This window comes from Phyllobates terribilis, unplaced genomic scaffold (assembly GCF_046119375.1).
Source record: "Phyllobates terribilis strain yellow unplaced genomic scaffold, ASM4611937v1 Scaffold_2__4_contigs__length_985480577, whole genome shotgun sequence".
NCBI lineage: Eukaryota > Metazoa > Chordata > Amphibia > Anura > Dendrobatidae > Phyllobates > Phyllobates terribilis.
Window position 1 is genome coordinate 493,916,096 of NW_027362762.1, and position 25,893 is coordinate 493,941,988.

Sequence of the window (25,893 nt, forward strand, 5' to 3'; positions counted from 1 at the left end):
GTGTGTGGGACTTGTTCTATTAGTCCATCTATACTGACCTCCATGAGGTTGCAAACTGAATATAATTTTTTTCTGCATCTACCTCTGAAAAAATATTTGGCCTTCTAGCTGTGTGTGGGACTTGTTCTATTAGTCCATCTATACTGACCTCCATCAGGTTGCAAATTGAATATAATATTTTTCTGCATCTAGCTCTGAAAAAATGTTTGGCCTTCTAGCAGTGTGTGGGACTTGTTCTATTAGTCCATCTATACTGACCTCCATCAGGTTGCAAACTGAATATATTTTTTTCTGCATCTACCTCTGAAAAAATATTGGGCTTCTAGCTGTGTGTGGGACTTGTTCTATTAATCCATCTATACAGACCTCCATCAGGTTGCAAACTGAATATAATTTTTTTCTGCATCTACCTCTGAAAAAATATTTGGGCTTCTAGCTGTGTGTGGGACTTGTTCTATTAGTCCATCTATACTGACCTCCATAAGGTTGCAAACTGAATATAATTTTTTTCTGCATCTACCTCTGAAAAAATATTTGGCCTTCTAGCTGTGTGTGGGACTTGTTCTATTAGTCCATCTATACTGACCTCCATCAGGTTGCAAATTGAATATAATATTTTTCTGCATCTAGCTCTGAAAAAATGTTTGGCCTTCTAGCAGTGTGTGGGACTTGTTCTATTAGTCCATCTATACTGACCTCCATCTGTTTGCAAACTGAATATAATTTTTTTCTGCATCTACCTCTGAAAAAATATTTGGGCTTCTAGCTGTGTGTGGGACTTGTTCTATTAGTCCATCTATACTGACCTCCATAAGGTTGCAAACTGAATATAATTTTTTTCTGCATCTACCTCTGAAAAAATATTTGGCCTTCTAGCTGTGTGTGGGACTTGTTCTATTAGTCCATCTATACTGACCTCCATCAGGTTGCAAATTGAATATAATATTTTTCTGCATCTAGCTCTGAAAAAATGTTTGGCATTCTAGCAGTGTGTGGGACTTGTTCTATTAGTCCATCAATACTGACCTCCATCAGGTTGCAAACTGAATATATTTTTTTCTGCATCTACCTCTGAAAAAATATTGGGTTTCTAACTGTGTGTGGGACTTGTTCTATTAATCCATCTATACAGACCTCCATCAGGTTGCAAACTGAATATATTTTTTTCTGCATCTACCTCTGAAAAAATATTGGGCTTCTAGCTGTGTGTGGGACTTGTTTTATTAATCCATCTATACAGACCTCCATCAGGTTGCAAACCGAATATAATTTTTTTCTGCATCTACATCTGAAAAAATATTTCGGCTTCTAGCTGTGTGTGGGACTTGTTTTATTAGTCCATCTATACTGACCTCCATAAGGTTGCAAACTGAATATAATTTTTTTCTGCATCTAGCACTGAAAAAATATTTGGCCTTCTAGCAGTGTGTGGGACTTGTTCTATTAGTCATCTATACTGACCTCCATCAGGTTGCAAATTCAAAATAATTTTTTGTCTGCATCTACCTCTGAAAAAATATTTGGCCTTCTAGCAGTGTGTGGGACTTGTTCTATTAGTCCATCTATACTGACCTCCATCAGGTTGCAAACTGAATATAATTTTTTTCTGCATCTAACTCTGAAAAAATATTTGGCCTTCTAGCAGTGTGTGGGTCTCATTGTATTAGGCCATCTATACCAAGCTCCACCAGCTTTTCAATTAATAATAATTTTTCGCTGCATCTAGCCCTGAAAATAATTTTTCTTCCCAATAGTGGTAGCAATAGAAATATGGGGCGCGCTCGTGGCTTACAAAAATATACGCTTCATAACAAAAAACACCAGCTTAGTGCACTGCATTAATAAGATGGCATCATCGTCTCTCCCAGTGCTAGGCCTACTACCCAGGCTAGCATTCCTGTGCCTAAAACACAATGTATGGGTCCGCGCTAGCCACTATGCTGAGGGGTCTAAAGCTGCTGCTAACGCTTTATAACAATTCAATTGGCAGATTTTCACAGAGCTCTTCCACAATGCCCACCCATCGGGACAACAGTTGCCCACCTTCCCTATGGGATCTAGTGGCGAATAGTTGATGCCATTAATCAGAGCGTCAGTTGCCCCGTCGACGTGGCAAGCATACGGTAAGGCATGGGAAGAGTGGACACGACTAGTAGCAGGCAGACGGGTTGACCAATGTGAACAAGCCAGATCACAAGTCACCATAGAATTTCTCCACCAGCTAATGATGAGGGGCATATCAGGGGCGTCAGCGCAGCGGTGTCTGACCGGAGTAGCATTTCACTTCCAACTACTAAATTGGGGAGATGTGACAAAGATTCATCATCAGACAATCCATAAAAGGGTGGAAAAGGGGTCAGCCAAGTCAGGAGTGTAGACGCCCCGTGCCGTGTCACTAAAACTGATTTCTCACATCATATCCCTAACACCATTAACATGACACTCACAATTTGAAGCAACACTACTGTCTACTGCATTTGTGATCGCCTTCTTCGGGGCGCTATGCATAAGCGAATTAGTCCCTCAATCCAAAATTAGCACCAGTGGAGTCTTATTACACCAGGACGTAGTCATAGGCAATAATGCAATACGTCTACGCATACACAAATCGAAAATGGTTCCAGCGGGCAGGGGCACTTGGGTACTTCTACAACCCACAAACGGTACACTGAGTCGGGTAACAATAGTAAAACCATATCTAACCATCAGATCACAAAGTAATTTGTTCCTATCACACATTGATGGGACGCCATTATCATGATACCAGTTCCAAGCTATATTTAATAAATGCATAACATCGGCAGGGAACCACCCCAAAGATTACGGGACACACTCATTCCGCATAGGCGCGGCCACAGAAGCAGCAAGAGCAGGACTGTCAGAAATGGAAGTTCAGAGGATAGAGAGATGGTGATCCACGTGTTTGGCAAGATACATAAGACCGGACTTGTTATCCTAACGTGGTTTGTTTCTTTTACAGGTGACGCTAAGCCAACAGTGTGGGTGATAGGCCACTCGTATATATATTGGGCAGATTAAAGGGCGAAAGTCCGCCCAGGCGGGAGGAAATTAGAGTTTCATAACACATATTTCAACTGGAGAGGTATTAGAGGCCTGCTATGGCCACAGGAACTAATGGAGGTAATCAAGGTAGGGAGAGAGGCAAGATGTCTGGTCATCTTAGTTATACAGGCCGGGGGAAACAACCTAGGTCATCACAAGAGCGCATAACTAATGGCAATAATGAAACTAGACACTGAGCGCTTCAGAGAATTTTTCACAAAACTAGCTATAGTATGGTCAGAGATTGTGCCGATAGCGGTATGGCAAGGTGCGCGAGACATCACGGCCATCGAACGGACAAGGCGGGTAATAAATATTCGGATGTCAAAATTTAGAAGAGACAGAGGCGGTGTAGTGGTAAGACACCGACAACTGGAAGGAGATAAAGCAGGCCTCATACGGCCCGACGGTGTTCACTTAATGGATATTGGACTGGACATATTCCTGTCAGGACTCCAGGACGGAGTGGAACAAGCGTTAAGAGTGATGGGTGGGGGTCAGAGTCCTGCATACGAGTACGCAGGATCCTCCGTGGCCTGGAAATAGAAAGGACATGTTGGAGAGTTACACTTGTTGGCCAAGTTGCCGGAGTGGAGACCCAGGGCATGCTGCAACAAGCTGAATTATTTTAGAAATAAAATGTCTTTCTAATGGAATGAGTATAAAGAGTTAATAAAGCTGTGACCGATCCTCACCCATCCAGTTGTAAGAGTTACATTATTGTATTGTCAAGGAAAGGGGGGCGGTAGGGGGGCTGAGCGTCTGGGTTTGGTTGGGGGTCCCCACAGTCTGCCTAGGCTAGATGCATTTAAAAATTCTTATTAGATACACAGGCGGTGCAGCGTGCTTCGCAGCTGGGCTTCTACGCCCAAAGTATTGCCTAGGCTAGATGCAGTTAAAAATTCTACGCTGACTAGCAGACACTGAAGATTTGGAGCAGACCTCTGAGTAAACAGCTCTTCAGACTCAATCATCTGTGTTACCCCAAGCCATAGTGTATGTAGTTTCTTACAGTTAAAAGGGGGGGGGGGGGAGCGACCCAACCCACCTGGAATTGACGATGCCAACGTCACATAAGACACAGCAAGGGGACTCCAAAAAGAGTTTCCATTTTTTCCCAAAATTGTGGCACAGACACCACTTAACCCTAGAACGCATACCTGGGGCCTCGCAGTCCCGCCCTGTTAATTGTTTTCTATTTTCTGCAAGATTACTTTAGTTAGAATTTTGAAACTCTAGGTATTCTTCATGTATATAGTTGTTTGTCATTTGAGTTTGAGTTATTCAATGTTATTTGCACACGGGCCTAAAAGGCCCCAGGTATATGAAAGTGTAGATTTTTATGGTCATGCGTTCTAGGGTTAAGTGGCATCAATTGCCCCACAGTTGCTTAAAACGGTTGGTGAGGTGATATTACCAAATCCTCAAGCTTTTAGCCTCCCAAGGATGACACAGGGGTAGAAAAGTCATTTCGGATCCATGATTTGTTCATCTTTATGAACGTGAGTCTGTCTACATTATCAGTGGAGAGCCGCGTGCACTTATCTTTCAGCACACCACCAGCAGCACTGAACACACGTTCAGACAGAACGCCGGCTGCGGGGCATGACAAGATCTCCAAGGCGTAAGTGGCGAGCTCCGGCCATTTATCCAGATTGGAAGCCCAAAAAGAGCAAGGGTCCAGTGACACAGTCATGGCTTCAATGTTTACTTGGAGATACTCCTGTACCATCGTATCTAGGCGTTGCTATGTGTCAGACTTCTTGTTTCCTGTGGCCTTGCAAAGGATGGGCTAAAAAAGTGGTGAAATGATTCCGCAAAATTGATGTTACCAGCAGATACTATGTTTCTGTTACGCTTTGAGTGCTGAACACTAGAGATGAGAGTTGTTCTACTCGAACTGTTCGCCAATCTCAAATTCGAGCTGTTTTGGGCGGTGTTCGAGCCGTTCGGCGAACACGAACAATTTGAGAAAAATTCGGCTGTTCGAGGTTATGTTCGATAACTGTTCGTGCACCAAAATTATAACTGGATTTTTTCTCAGTAATGATGAAAATTAATGTTAATACGCAGTTTGAGTGTACAGCGGGGTGGGGGGAGGGGCAGGGGATGGATCTCTGCAGAAACAATGAAGATCTCCTTTTTTTTTTCTCTTTCCCGCATTTGCAGTGGGGAGGTGCAATCTGTCAGCCTATCAGCAGCGCACACACGGAGCGAAGTGCTTTTTTTCACACAAGCAAGGGCATGTGTCATTGGCAGTGTATGTCACATGTCCTTGCCCTATAAGACCAAGCCATTTTCCCCGTCGCCACCATTTTCTCACTGCTGCAGCTGCGTGTTAGACGGCACCGATGTTGCTGTGTGCGCTATACCTTGTTAATTTCAAGCCAATTTACGCACAAATCTACAGATAGCTTGGGAGTAGGGAATAGTTGTGATTGCAGTCCTTTTAAGGACTAGGTTACAGCATTTCCTACGAATTTTTTCAGGCAGGTCTGTGCTCTTAAATAGATAGATTGTGGGAGTAAAGACTAATTGTAATTGGAGTCCTTTTCAGGACTAGGTTACATCAGTTCCTATCAGTTTTTGCCAGGCAGGTCTGTGCCAGTGCTGTGCAAGTTTTTTTCACAGCATTTGGCTGAATCTAGCAAAGCTAATCCTTTTTGGCCTATTGCAGAGTGTGTTAGTCAGTGGAGTAGCCTATCTGTGTTGCAAGATATACCACCTGTGTATAGAATACCAATTTTTTTACTGCACCTAGTGAAGTAAAATCTTTTGGGCATAGCATCATTCTATTAGTCCATCTATACTGACCTCCATCAGGTTGCAAACTGAATATATTTTTTTCTGCATCTACCTCTGAAAAAATATTGGGCTTCTAGCTGTGTGTGGGACTTCTTGTATTAGTCCATCTATACTGACCTCCATCAGGTTGCAAACTGAATATATTTTTTTCTGCATATACCTCTGAAAAAATATTGGGCTTCTAGCTGTGCGTGGGACTTGTTCTATTAATCCATCTATACAGACCTCCATCAGGTTGCAAACTGAATATATTTTTTTCTGCATCTACCTCTGAAAAAATATTGGGCTTCTAGCTGTGTGTGGGACTTGTTCTATTAATCCATCTATACAGACCTCCATCAGGTTGGAAACTGAATATATTTTTTTCTGCATCTACCTCTGAAAAAATATTGGGCTTCTAGCTGTGTGTGGGACTTGTTCTATTAATCCATCTATACAGACCTCCATCAGGTTGCAAACTGAATATAATTTTTTTCTGCATCTACCTCTGAAAAAATATTTGGGCTTCTAGCTGTGTGTGGGACTTGTTCTATTAGTCCATCTATACTGACCTCCATAAGGTTGCAAACTGAATAAAAATTTTTTCTGCATCTACCTCTGAAAAAATATTTGGGCTTCTAGCTATGTGTGGGACTTGTTCTATTAGTCCATCTATACTGACCTCCATAAGGTTGCAATATTAATATAATTTTTTTCTGCATCTACCTCTGAAAAAATATTTGGCCTTCTAGCTGTGTGTGGGACTTGTTCTATTAGTCCATCTATACTGAACTCCATCAGGTTGCAAATTGAATATAATATTTTTCTGCATCTAGCTCTGAAAAAATGTTTGGCCTTCTAGCAGTGTGTGGGACTTGTTCTATTAGTCCATCTATACTGACCTCCATCAGGTTGCAAACTGAATATAATTTTTTTCTGCATCTACCTCTGAAAAAATATTTGGGCTTCTAGCTGTGTGTGGGACTTGTTCTATTAGTCCATCTATACTGACCTCCATAAGGTTGCAAACTGAATATAATTTTTTTCTGCATCTAACTCTGAAAAAATATTTGGCCTTCTAGCTGTGTGTGGGACTAGTTCTATTAGTCCATCTATACTGACCTCCATCAGGTTGCAAATTGAATATAATATTTTTCTGCATCTAGCTCTGAAAAAATGTTTGGCCTTCTAGCAGTGTGTGGGACTTGTTCTATTAGTCCATCTATACTGACCTCCATCAGGTTGCAAACTGAATATATTTTTTTCTGCATCTACCTCTGAAAAAATATTGGGCTTCTAGCTGTGTGTGGGACTTGTTCTATTAATCCATCTATACAGACCTCCATCAGGTTGCAAACTGAATATATTTTTTTCTGCATCTACCTCTGAAAAAATATTCGGCTTCTAGCTGTGTGTGGGACTTGGTCTATTAATCCATCTATACAGACCTCCATCAGGTTGCAAACTGAATATATTTTTTTCTGCATCTACCTCTGAAAAAATATTGGGCTTCTAGCTGTGTGTGGGACTTGTTCTATTAATCCATCTATACAGACCTCCATCAGGTTGCAAACTGAATATAATTTTTTTCTGCATTTACCTCTGAAAAAATATTTGGGCTTCTAGCTGTGTGTGGGACTTGTTCTATTAGTCCATCTATACTGACCTCCATAAGGTTGCAAACTGAATATAATTTTTTTCTGCATCTACCTCTGAAAAAATATTTGGCCTTCTAGCTGTGTGTGGGACTTGTTCTATTAGTCTATCTATACTGACCTCCATCAGGTTGCAAATTGAATATAATATTTTTCTGCATCTAGCTCTGAAAAAATGTTTGGCCTTCTAGCAGTGTGTGGGACTTGTTCTATTAGTCCATCTATACTGACCTCCATCAGGTTGCAAACTGAATATATTTTTTTCTGCATCTACCTCTGAAAAAATATTGGGCTTCTAGCTGTGTGTGGGACTTGTTCTATTAATCCATCTATACAGACCTCCATCAGGTTGCAAACTGAATATAATTTTTTTCTGCATCTACCTCTGAAAAAATATTTGGGCTTCTAGCTGTGTGTGGGACTTGTTCTATTAGTGCATCTATACTGACCTCCATAAGGTTGCAAACTGAATATAATTTTTTTCTGCATCTACCTCTGAAAAAATATTTGGCCTTCTAGCTGTGTGTGGGACTTGTTCTATTAGTCCATCTATACTGACCTCCATCAGGTTGCAAATTGAATATAATATTTTTCTGCATCTAGCTCTGAAAAAATGTTTGGCCTTCTAGCAGTGTGTGGGACTTGTTCTATTAGTCCATCTATACTGACCTCCATCAGGTTGCAAACTGAATATAATTTTTTTCTGCATCTACCTCTGAAAAAATATTTGGGCTTCTAGCTGTGTGTGGGACTTGTTCTATTAGTCCATCTATACTGACCTCCATAAGGTTGCAAACTGAATATAATTTTTTTCTGCATCTACCTCTGAAAAAATATTTGGCCTTCTAGCTGTGTGTGGGACTTGTTCTATTAGTCCATCTATACTGACCTCCATCAGGTTGCAAATTGAATATAATATTTTTCTGCATCTAGCTCTGAAAAAATGTTTGGCCTTCTAGCAGTGTGTGGGACTTGTTCTATTAGTCCATCAATACTGACCTTCATCAGGTTGCAAACTGAATATATTTTTTTCTGCATCTACCTCTGAAAAAATATTGGGTTTCTAGCTGTGTGTGGGACTTGTTCTATTAATCCATCTATACAGACCTCCATCAGGTTGCAAACTGAATATATTTTTTTCTGCATCTACCTCTGAAAAAATATTGGGCTTCTAGCTGTGTGTGGGACTTGTTTTATTAATCCATCTATACAGACCTCCATCAGGTTGCAAACTGAATATAATTTTTTTCTGCATCTACCTCTGAAAAAATATTTGGGCTTCTAGCTGTGTGTGGGACTTGTTTTATTAGTCCATCTATACTGACCTCCATAAGGTTGCAAACTGAATATAATTTTTTTCTGCATCTAGCACTGAAAAAATATTTGGCCTTATAGCAGTGTGTGGGACTTGTTCTATTAGTCATCTATACTGACCTCCATCAGGTTGCAAATTCAAAATAATTTTTTGTCTGCATCTACCTCTGAAAAAATATTTGGCCTTCTAGCAGTGTGTGGGACTTGTTCTATTAGTCCATCTATACTGACCTCCATCAGGTTGCAAACTGAATATAATTTTTTTCTGCATCTAACTCTGAAAAAATATTTGGCCTTCTAGCAGTGTGTGGGTCTCATTGTATTAGGCCATCTATACCAAGCTCCACCAGCTTTTCAATTAATAATAATTTTTCGCTGCATCTAGCCCTGAAAATAATTTTTCTTCCCAATAGTGGTAGCAATAGAAATATGGGGCGCGCTCGTGGCTTACAAAAATATACGCTTCATAACAAAAAACACCAGCTTAGCGCACTGCATTAATAAGATGGCATCATCGTCTCTCCCAGTGCTAGGCCTACTACCCAGGCTAGCATTCCTGTGCCTAAAACACAATGTATGGGTCCGCGCTAGCCACTATGCTGAGGGGTCTAAAGCTGCTGCTAACGCTTTATAACAATTCAATTGGCAGATTTTCACAGAGCTCTTCCACAATGCCCACCCATCGGGACAACAGTTGCCCACCTTCCCTATGGGATCTAGTCGCGAATAGTTGATGCCATTAATCAGAGCGTCAGTTGCCCCGTCGACGTGGCAAGCATACGGTAAGGCATGGGAAGAGTGGACACGACTAGTAGCAGGCAGACGGGTTGACCAATGTGAACAAGCCAGATCACAAGTCACCATAGAATTTCTCCACCAGCTAATGATGAGGGGCATATCAGGGGCGTCAGCGCAGCGGTGTCTGACCGGAGTAGCATTTCACTTCCAACTACTAAATTGGGGAGATGTGACAAAGATTCATCATCAGACAATCCATAAAAGGGTGGAAAAGGGGTCAGCCAAGTCAGGAGTGTAGACGCCCCGTGCCGTGTCACTAAAACTGATTTCTCACATCATATCCCTAACACCATTAACATGACACTCACAATTTGAAGCAACACTACTGTCTACTGCATTTGTGATCGCCTTCTTCGGGGCGCTATGCATAAGCGAATTAGTCCCTCAATCCAAAATTAGCACCAGTGGAGTCTTATTACACCAGGACGTAGTCATAGGCAATAATGCAATACATCTACGCATACACAAATCGAAAATGGTTCCAGCGGGCAGGGGCACTTGGGTACTTCTACAACCCACAAACGGTACACTGAGTCGGGTAACAATAGTAAAACCATATCTAACCATCAGATCACAAAGTAATTTGTTCCTATCACACATTGATGGGACGCCATTATCATGATACCAGTTCCAAGCTATATTTAATAAATGCATAACATCGGCAGGGAACCACCCCAAAGATTACGGGACACACTCATTCCGCATAGGCGCGGCCACAGAAGCAGCAAGAGCAGGACTGTCAGAAATGGAAGTTCAGAGGATAGAGAGATGGTGATCCACGTGTTTGGCAAGATACATAAGACCGGACTTGTTATCCTAACGTGGTTTGTTTCTTTTACAGGTGACGCTAAGCCAACAGTGTGGGTGATAGGCCACTCGTATATATATTGGGCAGATTAAAGGGCGAAAGTCCGCCCAGGCGGGAGGAAATTAGAGTTTCATAACAAATATTTCAACTGGAGAGGTATTAGAGGCCTGCTATGGCCACAAGAACTAATGGAGGTAATCAAGGTAGGGAGAGAGGCAAGATGTCTGGTCATCTTAGTTATACAGGCCGGGGGAAACAACCTAGGTCATCACAAGAGCGCATAAATAATGGCAATAATGAAACTAGACACTGAGCGCTTCAGAGAATTTTTCACAAAACTAGCTATAGTATGGTCAGAGATTGTGCCGATAGCGGTATGGCAAGGTGCGCGAGACATCACGGCCATCGAACGGACAAGGCGGGTAATAAATATTCGGATGGCAAAATTTAGAAGAGACAGAGGCGGTGTAGTGGTAAGACACCGACAACTGGAAGGAGATAAAGCAGGCCTCATACGGCCCGACGGTGTTCACTTAATGGATATTGGACTGGACATATTCCTGTCAGGACTCCAGGACGGAGTGGAACAAGCGTTAAGAGTGATGGGTGGGGGTCAGAGTCCTGCATACTAGTACGCAGGATCCTTCGTGGCCTGGAAATAGAAAGGACATGTTGGAGAATTACACTTGTTGGCCAAGTTGCCGGAGTGGAGACCCAGGGCATGCTGCATCAAGCTGAATTATTTTAGAAATAAAATGTCTTTCTAATGGAATGAGTATAAAGAGTTAATAAAGCTGTGACCGATCCTCACCCATCCAGTTGTAAGAGTTACATTATTGTATTGTCAAGGAAAGGGGGGCGGTAGGGGGGCTGAGCGTCTGGGTTTGGTTGGGGGTCCCCACAGTCTGCCTAGGCTAGATGCATTTAAAAATTCTTATTAGATACACAGGCGGTGCAGCGTGCTTCGCAGCTGGGCTTCTACGCCCAAAGTATTGCCTAGGCTAGATGCAGTTAAAAATTCTACGCTGACTAGCAGACACTGAAGATTTGGAGCAGACCTCGAGTAAACAGCTCTTCAGACTCAATCATCTGTGTTACCCCAAGCCATAGTGTATGTAGTTTCTTACAGTTAAAAGGGGGGGGGGGAGCGACCCAACCCACCTGGAATTGACGATGCCAACGTCACATAAGACACAGCAAAGGGACTCCAAAAAGAGTTTCCATTTTTTCCCAAAATTGTGGCACAGACACCACTTAACCCTAGAACGCATACCTGGGGCCTCGCAGTCCCGCCCTGTTAATTGTTTTCTATTTTCTGCAAGATTACTTTAGTTAGAATTTTGAAACTCTAGGTATTCTTCATGTATATAGTTGTTTGTCATTTGAGTTTGAGTTATTCAATGTTATTTGCACACGGGCCTAAAAGGCCCCAGGTATATGAAAGTGTAGATTTTTATGGTCATGCGTTCTAGGGTTAAGTGGCATCAATTGCCCCACAGTTGCTTAAAACGGTTGGTGAGGTGATATTACCAAATCCTCAAGCTTTTAGCCTCCCAAGGATGACACAGGGGTAGAAAAGTCATTTCGGATCCATGATTTGTTCATCTTTATGAACGTGAGTCTGTCTACATTATCAGTGGAGAGCCGCGTGCACTTATCTTTCAGCACACCACCAGCAGCACTGAACACACGTTCAGACAGAACGCCGGCTGCGGGGCATGACAAGATCTCCAAGGCGTAAGTGGCGAGCTCCGGCCATTTATCCAGATTGGAAGCCCAAAAAGAGCAAGGGTCCAGTGACACAGTCATGGCTTCAATGTTTACTTGGAGATACTCCTGTACCATCGTATCTAGGCATTGCTATGTGTCAGACTTCTTGTCTCCTGTGGCCTTGCAAAGGATGGGCTAAAAAAGTGGTGAAATGATTCCGCAAAATTGATGTTACCAGCAGATACTATGTTTCTGTTACGCTTTGAGTGCTGAACACTAGAGATGAGCGTTGTTCTACTCGAACTGTTCGCCAATCTCAAATTCGAGCTGTTTTGGGCGGTGTTCGAGCCGTTCGGCGAACACGAACAATTTGAGAAAAATTCGGCTGTTCGAGGTTATGTTCGATAACTGTTCGTGCACCAAAATTATAACTGGATTTTTTCTCAGTAATGATGAAAATTAATGTTAATACGCAGTTTGAGTGTACAGCGGGGTGGGGGGAGGGGCAGGGGATGGATCTCTGCAGAAACAATGAAGATCTCCTTTTTTTTTTCTCTTTCCCGCATTTGCAGTGGGGAGGTGCAATCTGTCAGCCTATCAGCAGCGCACACACGGAGCGAAGTGCTTTTTTTCACACAAGCAAGGGCATGTGTCATTGGCAGTGTATGTCACATGTCCTTGCCCTATAAGACCAAGCCATTTTCCCCGTCGCCACCATTTTCTCACTGCTGCAGCTGCGTGTTAGACGGCACCGATGTTGCTGTGTGCGCTATACCTTGTTAATTTCAAGCCAATTTTCGCACAAATCTACAGATAGCTTGGGAGTAGGGAATAGTTGTGATTGCAGTCCTTTTAAGGACTAGGTTACAGCATTTCCTACGACTTTTTTCAGGCAGGTCTGTGCTCTTAAATAGATAGATTGTGGGAGTAAAGACTAATTGTAATTGGAGTCCTTTTCAGGACTAGGTTACATCAGTTCCTATCAGTTTTTGCCAGGCAGGTCTGTGCCAGTGCTGTGCAAGTTTTTTTCACAGCATTTGGCTGAATCTAGCAAAGCTAATCCTTTTTGGCCTATTGCAGAGTGTGTTAGTCAGTGGAGTAGCCTATCTGTGTTGCAAGATATACCACCTGTGTATAGAATACCAATTTTTTTACTGCACCTAGTGAAGTAAAATCTTTTGGGCATAGCATCATTATATTAGTCCATCTATACTGACCTCCATCAGGTTGCAAACTGAATATATTTTTTTCTGCATCTACCTCTGAAAAAATATTGGGCTTCTAGCTGTGTGTGGGACTTGTTCTATTAATCCATCTATACAGACCTCCATCAGGTTGCAAACTGAATATATTTTTTTCTGCATCTACCTCTGAAAAAATATTGGGCATCTAGCTGTGTGTGGGACTTGTTCTATTAATCCATCTATACAGACCTCCATCAGGTTGCAAACTGAATATATTTTTTTCTGCATCTACCTCTGAAAAAATATTGGGCTTCTAGCTGTGTGTGGGACTTGTTCTATTAATCCATCTATACAGACCTCCATCAGGTTGCAAACTGAATATAATTTTTTTCTGCATCTACCTCTGAAAAAATATTTGGGCTTCTAGCTGTGTGTGGGACTTGTTCTATTAGTCCATCTATACTGACCTCCATAAGGTTGCAAACTGAATATAATTTTTTTCTGCATCTACCTCTGAAAAAATATTTGGCCTTCCAGCTGTGTGTGGGACTTGTTCTATTAGTCCATCTATACTGACCTCCATCAGGTTGCAAATTGAATATAATATTTTTCTGCATCTAGCTCTGAAAAAATGTTTGGCCTTCTAGCAGTGTGTGGGACTTGTTCTATTAGTCCATCTATACTGACCTCCATCAGGTTGCAAACTGAATATAATTTTTTTCTGCATCTACCTCTGAAAAAATATTTGGGCTTCTAGCTGTGTGTGGGACTTTTTCTATTAGTCCATCTATACTGACCTCCATAAGGTTGCAAACTGAATATAATTTTTTTCTGCATCTACCTCTGAAAAAATATTTGGCCTTCTAGCTGTGTGTGGGACTTGTTCTATTAGTCCATCTATACTGACCTTTATCAGGTTGCAAATTGAATATAATATTTTTCTGCATCTAGCTCTGAAAAAATGTTTGGCCTTCTAGCAGTGTGTGGGACTTGTTCTATTAGTCCATCTATACTGACCTCCATCAGGTTGCAAACTGAATATATTTTTTTCTGCATCTACCTCTGAAAAAATATTGGGCTTCTAGCTGTTTGTGGGACTTGTTCTATTAATCCATCTATACAGACCTCCATCAGGTTGCAAACTGAATATATTTTTTCTGCATCTACCTCTGAAAAAATATTGGGCTTCTAGCTGTGTGTGGGACTTGTTCTATTAATCCATCTATACAGACCTCCATCAGGTTGCAAACTGAATATATTTTTTTCTGCATCTACCTCTGAAAAAATATTGGGCTTCTAGCTGTGTGTGGGACTTGTTCTATTAATCCATCTATACAGACCTCCATCAGGTTGCAAACTGAATATAATTTTTTTCTGCAACTACCTCTGAAAAAATATTTGGGCTTCTAGCTGTGTGTGGGACTTGTTCTATTAGTCCATCTATACTGACCTCCATAAGGTTGCAAACTGAATATAATTTTTTTCTGCATCTAGCACTGGAAAAATATTTGGCCTTCTAGCAGTGTGTGGGACTTGTTCTATTAGTCATCTATACTGACCTCCATCAGGTTGCAAATTCAAAATAATTTTTTGTCTGCATCTACCTCTGAAAAAATATTTGGCCTTCTAGCAGTGTGTGGGACTTGTTCTATTAGTCCATCTATACTGACCTCCCATCAGGTTGCAAACTGAATATAATTTTTTTCTGCATCTAACTCTGAAAAAATATTTGGCCTTCTAGCAGTGTGTGGGTCTCATTGTATTAGGCCATCTATACCAAGCTCCACCAGATTTTCAATTAATAATAATTTTTCGCTGCATCTAGCCCTGAAAATAATTTTTCTTCCCAATAGTGGTAGCAATAGAAATATGGGTCGCGCTCCTGGCTTACAATAATATACGCTTCATAACAAAAAACACCAGCTTAGCGCACTGCATTAATAAGATGGCATCATCGTCTCTCCCAGTGCTAGGCCTACTACCCAGGCTAGCATTCCTGTGCCTAAAACACAATGTATGGGTCCGCGCTAGCCACTATGCTGAGGGGTCTAAAGCTGCTGCTAACGCTTTATAACAATTCAATTGGCAGATTTTCACAGAGCTCTTCCACAATGCCCACCCATCGGGACAACAGTTGCCCACCTTCCCTATGGGATCTAGTGGCGAATAGTTGATGCCATTAATCAGAGCGTCAGTTGCCCCGTCGACGTGGCAAGCATACGGTAAGGCATGGGAAGAGTGGACACGACTAGTAGCAGGCAGACGGGTTGACCAATGTGAACAAGCCAGATCACAAGTCACCATAGAATTTCTCCACCAGCTAATGATGAGGGGCATATCAGGGGCGTCAGCGCAGCGGTGTCTGACCGGAGTAGCATTTCACTTCCAACTACTAAATTGGGGAGATGTGACAAAGATTCATCATCAGACAATCCATAAAAGGGTGGAAAAGGGGTCAGCCAAGTCAGGAGTGTAGATGTCCCGTCCCGTGTCACTAAAACTGATTTCTCACATCATATCCCTAACACCATTAACATGACACTCACAATTTGAAGCAACACTACTGTCTACTGCATTTGTGATCGCCTTCTTCGGGGCGCTATGCATAAGCGAATTAGTCCCTCAATCCAAAATTAGCACCAGTGGAGGCTTATTACACCAGGACGTAGTCATAGGCAATAATGCAATGCGTCTACGCATACACAAATCGAAAATGGTTCCAGCGGGCAGGGGCACTTGGGTACTTCTACAACCCACAAACGGTACACTGAGTCGGGTAACAATAGTAAAACCATATCTAACCATCAGATCACAAAGTAATTTGTTCCTATCACACATTGATGGGACGCCATTATCAAGATACCAGTTCCAAGCTATATTTAATAAATGCATAACATCGGCAGGGAACCACCCCAAAGATTACGGGACACACTCATTCCGCATAGGCGCGGCCACAGAAGCAGCAAGAGCAGGACTGTCAGAAATGGAAGTTCAGAGGATAGAGAGATGGTGATCCACGTGTTTGGCAAGATACATAAGAACGGACTTGTTATCCTAACGTGGTTTGTTTCTTTTACAGGTGACGCTAAGCCAACAGTGTGGGTGATAGGCCACTCGTATATATATTGGGCAGATTAAAGGGCGAAAGTCCGCCCAGGCTGGAGGAAATTAGAGTTTCATAACACATATTTCAACTGGAGAGGTATTAGAGGCCTGCTATGGCCACAGGTACTAATGGAGGTAATCAAGGTAGGGAGAGAGGCAAGATGTCTGGTCATCTTAATTATACAGGCATGGGGAAACAACCTAGGTCATCACAAGAGCGCATAACTAATGGCAATAATGAAACTAGACACTGAGCGCTTCAGAGAATTTTTCACAAAACTAGCTATAGTATGGTCAGAGATTGTGCCGATAGCGGTATGGCAAGGTGCGCGAGACATCACGGCCATCGAACGGACAAGGCGGGTAATAAATATTCGGATGGCAAAATTTAGAAGAGACAGAGGCGGTGTAGTGGTATGACACCGACAACTGGAAGGAGATAAAGCAGGCCTCATACGGCCCGACGGTGTTCACTTAATGGATATTGGACTGGACATATTCCTGTCAGGACTCCAGGACGGAGTGGAACAAGCGTTAAGAGTGATGGGTGGGGGTCAGAGTCCTGCATACGAGTACGCAGGATCCTCCGTGGCCTGGAAATAGAAAGGACATGTTGGAGAGTTACACTTGTTGGCCAAGTTGCCGGAGTGGAGACCCAGGGCATGCTGCAACAAGCTGAATTATTTTAGAAATAAAATGTCTTTCTAATGGAATGAGTATAAAGAGTTAATAAAGCTGTGACCGATCCTCACCCATCCAGTTGTAAGAGTTACATTATTGTATTGTCAAGGAAAGGGGGGCGGTAGGGGGGCTGAGCGTCTGGGTTTGGTTGATGGTCCCCACAGTCTGCCTAGGCTAGATGCATTTAAAAATTCTTATTAGATACACAGGCGGTGCAGCTTGCTTCGCAGCTGGGCTACTACGCCCAAAGTATTGCCTAGGCTAGATGCAGTTAAAAATTCTACGCTGACTAGCAGACACTGAAGATTTGGAGCAGACCTCTGAGTAAACAGCTCTTCAGACTCAATCATCTGTGTTACCCCAAGCCATAGTGTATGTAGTTTCTTACAGTTAAAAGGGGGGGAGGGAGAGACCCAACCCACCTGGAATTGACGATGCCAACGTCACGTAAGACACAGCAAGGGGACTCCAAAAAGAGTTTCCATTTTTTCCCAAAATTGTGGCACAGACACCACTTAACCCTAGAACGCATACCTGGGGCCTCGCAGTCCCGCCCTGTTAATTGTTTTCTATTTTCTGCAAGATTACTTTAGTTAGAATTTTGAAACTCTAGGTATTCTTCATGTATATAGTTGTTTGTCATTTGAGTTTGAGTTATTCAATGTTATTTGCACACGGGCCTAAAAGGCCCCAGGTATATGAAAGTGTAGATTTTTATGGTCATGCGTTCTAGGGTTAAGTGGCATCAATTGCCCCACAGTTGCTTAAAACGGTTGGTTAGGTGATATTACCAAATCCTCAAGCTTTTAGCCTCCCAAGGATAACACAGGATTAGAAAAGTCCTTGTGAATCCATGATTTGTTCATCTTTATGAACGTGAGTCTGTCTACATTCTCAGTGGACAGCCGCGTGCGCTTATCTGTCAGCACACCATCAGCAGCGCTGAACACACGTTCAGAGAGAACACTGGCTGCAGGGCATGACAAGATCTCCAAGGCGTGAGTGGCGAGCTTCGGCCATTTTTCCAGATTGGAATACCAAAATGAGCAAGGGTCCAGTGACACAGTCATGGCTTCGATGTTCACTTGGAGATACTCCTGCATCATCCTCTCTAGGCATTGACTATGTGTCAGACTTCTTGTCTCCTGTGGCCTTGCAAAGGATGGTCTAAAAAAGTGGTGAAACGACTTCACAAAATTGCTGTTACCAGCAGATACTGTGTTACTGTTACGGTTTGAGTGATGAAGACTCGACAGTCCTGCGGTTGGCAAGTTAGAACTGTGAGATTCACTTCGTGCACCACTGGTGTTTTGTGGAAAAGCACATGTAAGATTCTGCAACAGCGTCTGCAGATACTCCTGCATGCGTCAATCCCTTTTTATGGCAGGAATTATTTCGGCAAATTTACTTTTGTACCGGGGATCTAAGAGTATGGCAACCCAGTAGTCGAGATTACTTCGAATTCTGCAATCTGAGGGTCATATTGCAGGTAGTGCAGCAAGAAGGCACTCATGTGTCTTGCGCATCCAGGAGGACCAAGTCCTTGTTGTGTTGGTAGCGAAGTAAGAATCATGCTTCTTTCCTCTGCCCTCTCCCCCCAACCTCGCACAACAGAAATGTGATCAAGGTCTCCCTCATCTGATGAGTCTTCCATGCCCATCGCAAGTTCATCCTCCACTTCTTCCTCGGCTCCTGCACCTTCCTCAACAGTTTGGCTGCTACCATGCGCCCTGTTTAATCCCTCTCCCCCACCCTCCCATGCCTGCCTCCTTGGTGCTGCCAACCGTCTGGACCTTGGAGATGTTATCCCTTCCGCATACGACTCCTCCTCTACTTCCTCCACCTCCTCTTGTCCGACCACCTGACTCTGAATTCTGTTTAATGTCTGCTCCAGCATGTAAATCACCGGAATAGTTATGCTGATAATGGCATCGTCGTCAGCACTAAACATCTTCGTCGCCATTTCAAAACTGTGCAGAAAGGTGTGTGGCGCCCCTGAGGGTGCAGTCACCACAGAGTTACTGCATCTCACCCAGAGGTGTGGTATCTCACCCTCAAGTAAGGAAGGCGTATGGCTCGGGACCCTAACACCTGCATCCAACAAATACCCGCAGTGGGGTTAGGGCGAGATTGCTCCTAAGGGAGAGCACAGTCCCAGGTCCCTAGCTGGTGGGAGGATCCTATGTAGTGGGTGCTTAGGGGAGCAGGTTAGGGGAGCACATGACAGGGAGAGTATAAATAGGAAGCCATCTTAGAAAGAGCAAGCCAGTCAGAGGAGGAAAAGTGACAGGAGCAGAGGCTCGGCATGAGCTCTGCTCCGGAGGCGGGCCTAGCCTGGGAGGCCCAGGACTGAAGGAGAGAAGAGAGGAGTGGGAGCAGGAAGGCTCCAGGAACCGAAGGGACCCTAGGGCTACGGGCCGTGCAGAAGGCCACCTGTACTCCCGCTGCTACCAGGAGGTAGAGGGGTCAGGCCAGAAAAGGGGAACCGGTCCCTCAACTAGAGGAGAAAGAGCAAGGCTCAACTAGAAACCGGAGGCTGCAGCATTTCATGTACTGCAGGCAAAAGTCCACACCAGTCTCACTAAGAAGGTAGCCACATAGGACCCAGGGGACGGAACACAAGTCGCCCGCCAAGGCCCGAGGATACCGGATAGAAGTGTCACTGGGTGTGAGGTGCAGGGAGAAGGCCAGAGAAAGGACACACAGAAGGGGGTCCTGCTAAGTACTCCGGAGCTATCTGGGGGTGGACTGAGCCCCTCACTGAGTACGCACAGCACGACGGGTGAGATAGCTCTGGTACCTGTAATCTGGACTGCAACAACTGTGAGTAAAGATCTTGGGACTGAATCACACGGACTCTGTGTTCATTACTGACTCCCTGCACTATAACCACCATCATCCACCCACACTGCCCTGAAGCTACACTCTTCCTGTGGTGAGTAATAATACCATTGCAGCAAAACCACCAGCTTCAGAGGACTGTTCCGCAGCGGCGGCCCCTTTGGCCGCACTCCACAGGTGGCGTAGTCGGACATTATAAAATCCATATATACAAATTACCGTTGGATTGACCGCCCTGGGTCACGGACCGGGTCACCGCCACAGTGACTACAACCCCCAGCGTCTACCGGCCCGGCTCCGGGTACCCCACGGCCCAGGGGGCGCATCAACTTCATAGGTCCCTGATCTGAGACCACTCCTGCTGTGTGATTTGCCCCACCTCTGGATCTCGCTGGCCCAGGCTATACATCAGAAACTATTGCACCAGGGCTTGTCGGTGCTGCCACAGTCGCTGCAACATGTGCAGAGTTGAATTCCACCGTGTCGGCACATCGCATTTCAGCCGGTGAACTGGCAGGCCCAACGACTTCTGTAGAGATGTAAGTCGTTGAGCTGCGGGATGCGAACGGCGGAAGTGAGCACACAGCGACCGTGCCCTCTGCAGAAGGCCATCTAGTCCGGGATAGTGGGCTAAAAATTTATGGACAACCAGGTTCAACACGTGAGCCATACAAGGCACGTGTGTAACATTGCCCCGGCGAAGGGCCGCACCCAGGTTTGCAGCATTGTCGCACACGGCCTTCCCTGGTTGCAGGTCCAGTGGAGACAACCATTCATGAAACTGGGTCTCCAGAGCTGACCACAAGTCCTCAGCTGTGTGACTCACATTTCCCAGACATTTCAAAGTAAACACTGATGCCGTTGAGCCCTGCTGCCAGCATAGTAAGGAGGTGCGCAGTTAGAAAGCAGGTGGCATTACCAGACAGGCTTTGGGTGCAGGTGGAGGACCGAGAGGAGGTTGAGGAGGCAGAAGCAGTGGAGGAACTTCTAGATAAAGAGGATTGACGTACAACTCGCGGGGACGGCAAGACTTGGACAGCAGCCCCTTGTCCTGCTGTCACCATAGTTACCCAGTGCCCTGTCAGCGACATGTAACACCCCTGTCCATGCCTACTCGTCCAAGTGTCTGTGGTGAAATGCACCCTGTCACACACAGAGTTTCTCAAAGAAGCGGTGATGTTGTGTGCGACATGCTGGTGGAGCGCAGGCACACCTTTCTTTGAGAAGTAGTGCCGACTGGGCATCTGGTACTGGGGCACTGCGACGGACATAAGGTCTCAAAAATCCACTGTGTCCTCCAGGCGGAAAGGCAGCATTTCTGTAGCCAACAGCTTGCAGATGGTGAAATTCAACCTCTTAGCTTTCTCATGGCTAGGATGAAATGATCTTTTACTTGTCCACATCTGAGGGACCGAGGGCTGGCTGTTGTGCTTTGACGGGGTTGAGTAGGGTGTCCCTGGCAAACTGCCGGTCTGTGAGGAAGATGCAGGCGGACATGTTAGGATGCCTTGAACCAAAGGTGGTGCTATCGATGTCGGACAGCGCTCAACACCAGCAGGTGTTTCCACTTCCCAATGAACTGACGACCTGCCAATCACACTGGCTGTTGCAGGTAAAGAGGTGGCAGGTCTGCGTCCAAAAACATGTGTGACTGCTGTCCCCCCAGTCACAGAGGATGAAGAGGCCGCGGATGCACAAGATGGGGCAGACGGTGGTTGGCCCAGCCTGCTAGGCCGCGTTGTAGCACAGTGAGCTTTCCCACTGCAACTTATGCTTCATATCCATGTGACGGTACATGCATGAAGTACTCAAACTATGGATTTTTTGGCCTCTACTTAGCTTTTGGTGACAAATATTACAGATAACACGAGTTGGGTCATCCTTATCGATCTGAATAAATGCCCAGGCTATGCAAGGCTTAAAGCCCATGCGACCTGAAGAGCCACTACGACTTGTGGTCAGAGGCGGAGTTGTGGTTGAGGATGCAGTTGTTGACGTGCTTCCAGTACTCCGTCTCTGTCCAGGAAGGCGCAACCTAACCACGTCGTCAATAGCATCTGTGACGCCCCGCTGCGCTTGGTATCACAGATCCTAGAAGAGTGTATTGATGGAATCCTCCACAAGAGGCCCCCATAAACATTCACACATCTCCACCTTCCACCTCAGACCAGCAGAGGGAGCCCGTTAGGGATATAAATAGGGAAGGTGGAGCTAGGCAGTTCAGTTCCTCTGAAGAGTTCCTGCAGTAGAGAAGCCTAAGAGAGGTCAGTCTGCAGTGGAGCTCAGTCTAGTCTAGAGAACTCAGTTAATAGTTCAGCAGTGGAGCACGAGGCTCCTGCTAGCTAGATTCAGGGAGCCCAGATAGAGCTTAAGGTGTGCCGGCGTCATAAGATCGGTGAAGCGCGGCAAGCTGCCGTTAGTGTGTATAGCCTATTGAGGGCCCGAGTAGGCCGAAGGCGAGTGGCGAGTTAGTACATAAGGGGCAGAGGAGCTTAACCAGCTCACCCCGAAGCATTTACCGGACACCGGATCCGAGCTTACCGGGATCTCTATGACCCAGTAAGGCATAACCGGAATCCCTGGAGAACTACAAGTCCCAGGATCGCTAAGGTGCTGATACGTAACAGAGCCAGGAGACGCTTAGGCCCCGCATACTGGGAGCATGAACTTCAAGAGAAGGCCCTACCACAAGGTCAGCCAGCGCAGGACAGAGACAAAGTTAGGCCTAGCTCCAGGCAGGTCAGAAACTTACTGCGCAGAGGAAGAAACAGGAGGCCCTACACCTGCTCATTGGGGAGGATCCTGATATGCACCCTTCACCCTACAGTGCTCCAGGATGTGCCTGAATTTCCTCCAGTAAAAGGTACTGAAGTGACTACCGTGTCCATTTCCGTTCTTGCTCTGACCCAGCTGGGTCTCGCCTGTCCTGCATTCCCCCTGCATACGCTGCCCTGAGACCTAGCTCCACCTGTGGGGAGCTATACCATCGAGCTGCCTTATCACAGGCCTCAGTGGACTGCTGCAGCGCTGGTGCTTCTCACCAGATACCACAGTTGGTGTCACAAACTCTTATAAAATTAACAATTATCCACCCTTTTAAAGAGTGACCCCAGGGTACGGGCCAGGGAGCCGACCACCGCGACATCCCAAAGGCCAGGCAAAGGCCCGGGTGGCCTCATCGACTGGCTGACTGTGGGTTGACAGTAAGTGGGATCTCCAACCTTGTCATCATCACCCTGTGTGTTATCACACCCGTCGTCCTCAAAGCCAACCTCTTCCTGCCCTGACCGAAAAGTCAAGTTGTCGCTCCAATCAGGTATTTGAGTCTCATCATCATCTTCATCATTGTCTCCACCAACAGGAGTTACAGTTTGGGAACGAGGGTCTACATTATGCTCAGAACCTTCTTCATCTGGTCCTGGATCCGACTTATAAAGATTCTGGGCATCAGTGCAGATCATTTCCTCGTCTGGATTAACAGAAGCTCTGGAGCAGACCTCCGTTTCCCAGGCTATAGTATGAGTAAACAGCTGTGCAGACTCAACAATCTGTATTACCCATACTCAGACGGGCAGCTGGAGACTTGGGAGCTGTGAGGAAGCAAGTGCGATTGGGGTGACACCTCTGAGGACTGGAGTATTTGTGATGTTGAAGTTGAGGTGGAGGAGAGCCCACTTGAAGGAGCACTTGATATCCGCTGAAGCACCTGCTGTTTTTGTGCCTCATCTGGAATTTGTAGCGATGGGCGTGTCCGTAACAAAGGGATCGTATCACATTGTCCACGAAAAGAAGTCGACATGTTAGTTTGGCTGGAAGATGGTCTTTCTTCTGCAGATGTTACTCGCCCCCCACCGCGGGGGGCTCGACCCACCAGCGGACAGGCACCAGTATTAGGAGAGGGGGGCTGGCCATCAGGGTTCACCGCGGCTCTGGCACAAACCCGGCGACACGGAGGTGGCACGGGCAGGAACGGACTGGCCGTGTCGGCTTTTCACTTTTTGGATTTTAGAAGGGCATGACATGCCTATATCTGTGTCTCCCCCTCCTTTTACTCCTCCACCTCTTTTATTTTCGCATGATTATATGTACTTGTCACTTTTCCATGTGTTAGTTATGTCTTCTGAGCAGTTTGTCAGCTTTTGGACACCTTTGAAGGTGTTTTCTATGTGTTTCTATGTGTTTTTGTTTGCCTGCCATTGGTTTTAACGGTGTTCGAAGGTGTTCAATGAACAGTTCGACGAACAGTTCGGCGAACACACGGGTGTTCGACGAACCGAACCAAACTCGAACACTACGGGGGTGGCTCAACACTACTGAACACTCGACCGTCCCACGGTTGGCAAGTTGGAACTGTGAGATTCACTACGTGCACCACTAGTGTTTTGGGGAAAAGCACATGTAAGATTCTGCAACAGTCTCTGCTGATACTCCTGCATGCGTGCATCTCTTTCTATGGCAGGAATAATTTCTGCAAATTTACTTTTGTACCGGGGATCTAACAGTGTGGCAACCCAGTAGTCAGGATTATTTCTAATTCTCACAATTCGAGGGTCATGTTGCAGGTAGTGCAGCAAGAAGGCACTCATGTGTCTTGCGCATCCAGGAGCACCAAGTCCCTGTTGTGTTGGTGGCGAGGTAACAATCATGCTTCCTTCCTCTGCCCTCTCCCCCCAACCTCGCACAACAGAAATGTGATCAAGGTCTCCCTCATCTGATGAGTCTTCCATCAGTTCGTCCTCCACTTCTTCCTGGGCTCCTGCACCTTCTTCACTAGTTTGGCTGCTACCATGCACCCTGGTAAAACCATCTCCCCCACCCTCACATGCCTGCTACCTTGGGGCTGCCGACCATCTGGACCTTGCAGATGTTAGCCCTTCTGTGACGCTTCTACTCAGAAAGCCCGTGTTTTACCCTGGGTGTTGGGGGACTCGGTGTTGGGCCCTGTGTTGAAGAGATGGGATGCAGCTGTGGCCCGGGCCCGACCCGTGCTCAGGGCCATCACATTAGAAGGAGATGGTGTGGGCTTGTCCGGGTTGAGTGGCTGATTAACGACTACGCCACCTGTGGTGCCTGGTGAAGGGTCACCAGCGCCGCTAGCAGTCCGCCGAGGCCCGATGTCGTTACGGGTAAAGTTCTCGCTGCTCCCCACAGGAGGAGCAAGGCCTCAGGGTAGGCAAACAGGATGAAGGGGGGGTAGCAGTAGCGCGGGAGAGTACGGGCACCGCGTCGCGTGGTATGGCGCGTAATGAACAGTCCGGAGGCCTTAGGGGTGAACTTCCAAAGCTTTACTCACTCAGAGATGTTAGCAGGAAGGCGACTCCCTGCTCCTCGTTGAGTCCTGCGGCCACCAGGGATGGGGGGTCCGACTACCTCCGAGGAAGTCCAGTGTTCGGTATCGACCCTACACCAGAGTGTTCCTGTACTACAGACTTCACCCTTTCCCGTCTGTGCGTGTGTGGATAGGCCGGGTCTCCCTCTGAGCTCCTCTCAGGTGTAGGGCTCGGGTGGCAATTCCTCTCCATCCGACGCCCGGCGGGATCCTCAGGGCCTAACCGGGCTTTCCCGTCCATGACGTAGAGTACGAGGTCGGGTATTGGGGGCCGGTAGCCCTCTTGCACCCGGAATCCCTCTGAATAGATCAGGTAGGTGAGGACAGGTGGCGTGATCCGCTCCGTCTGCATCCTCCCCGGGACCCATTTGATAGGGAGCCACACTCTAAAGCTCCCGGGCCTTCTTAATCCTGGTCCTCGGCCGGGTTGAGACATTCCTTGTCTGCAACCTACCTCTCGTCCCAAAGATCGGGGTACGAGGGCTGTGTCCCATGCCGGTGCAGGCCCACACAGGATCTGCGCTCCCGGAGGGAAGTTACATTACACACAGTATTTTGACAGCACAGTGACAGCCGACAGACTAGCAAAGGCTAGACTGATGGACCAGAGAAGAACCAACA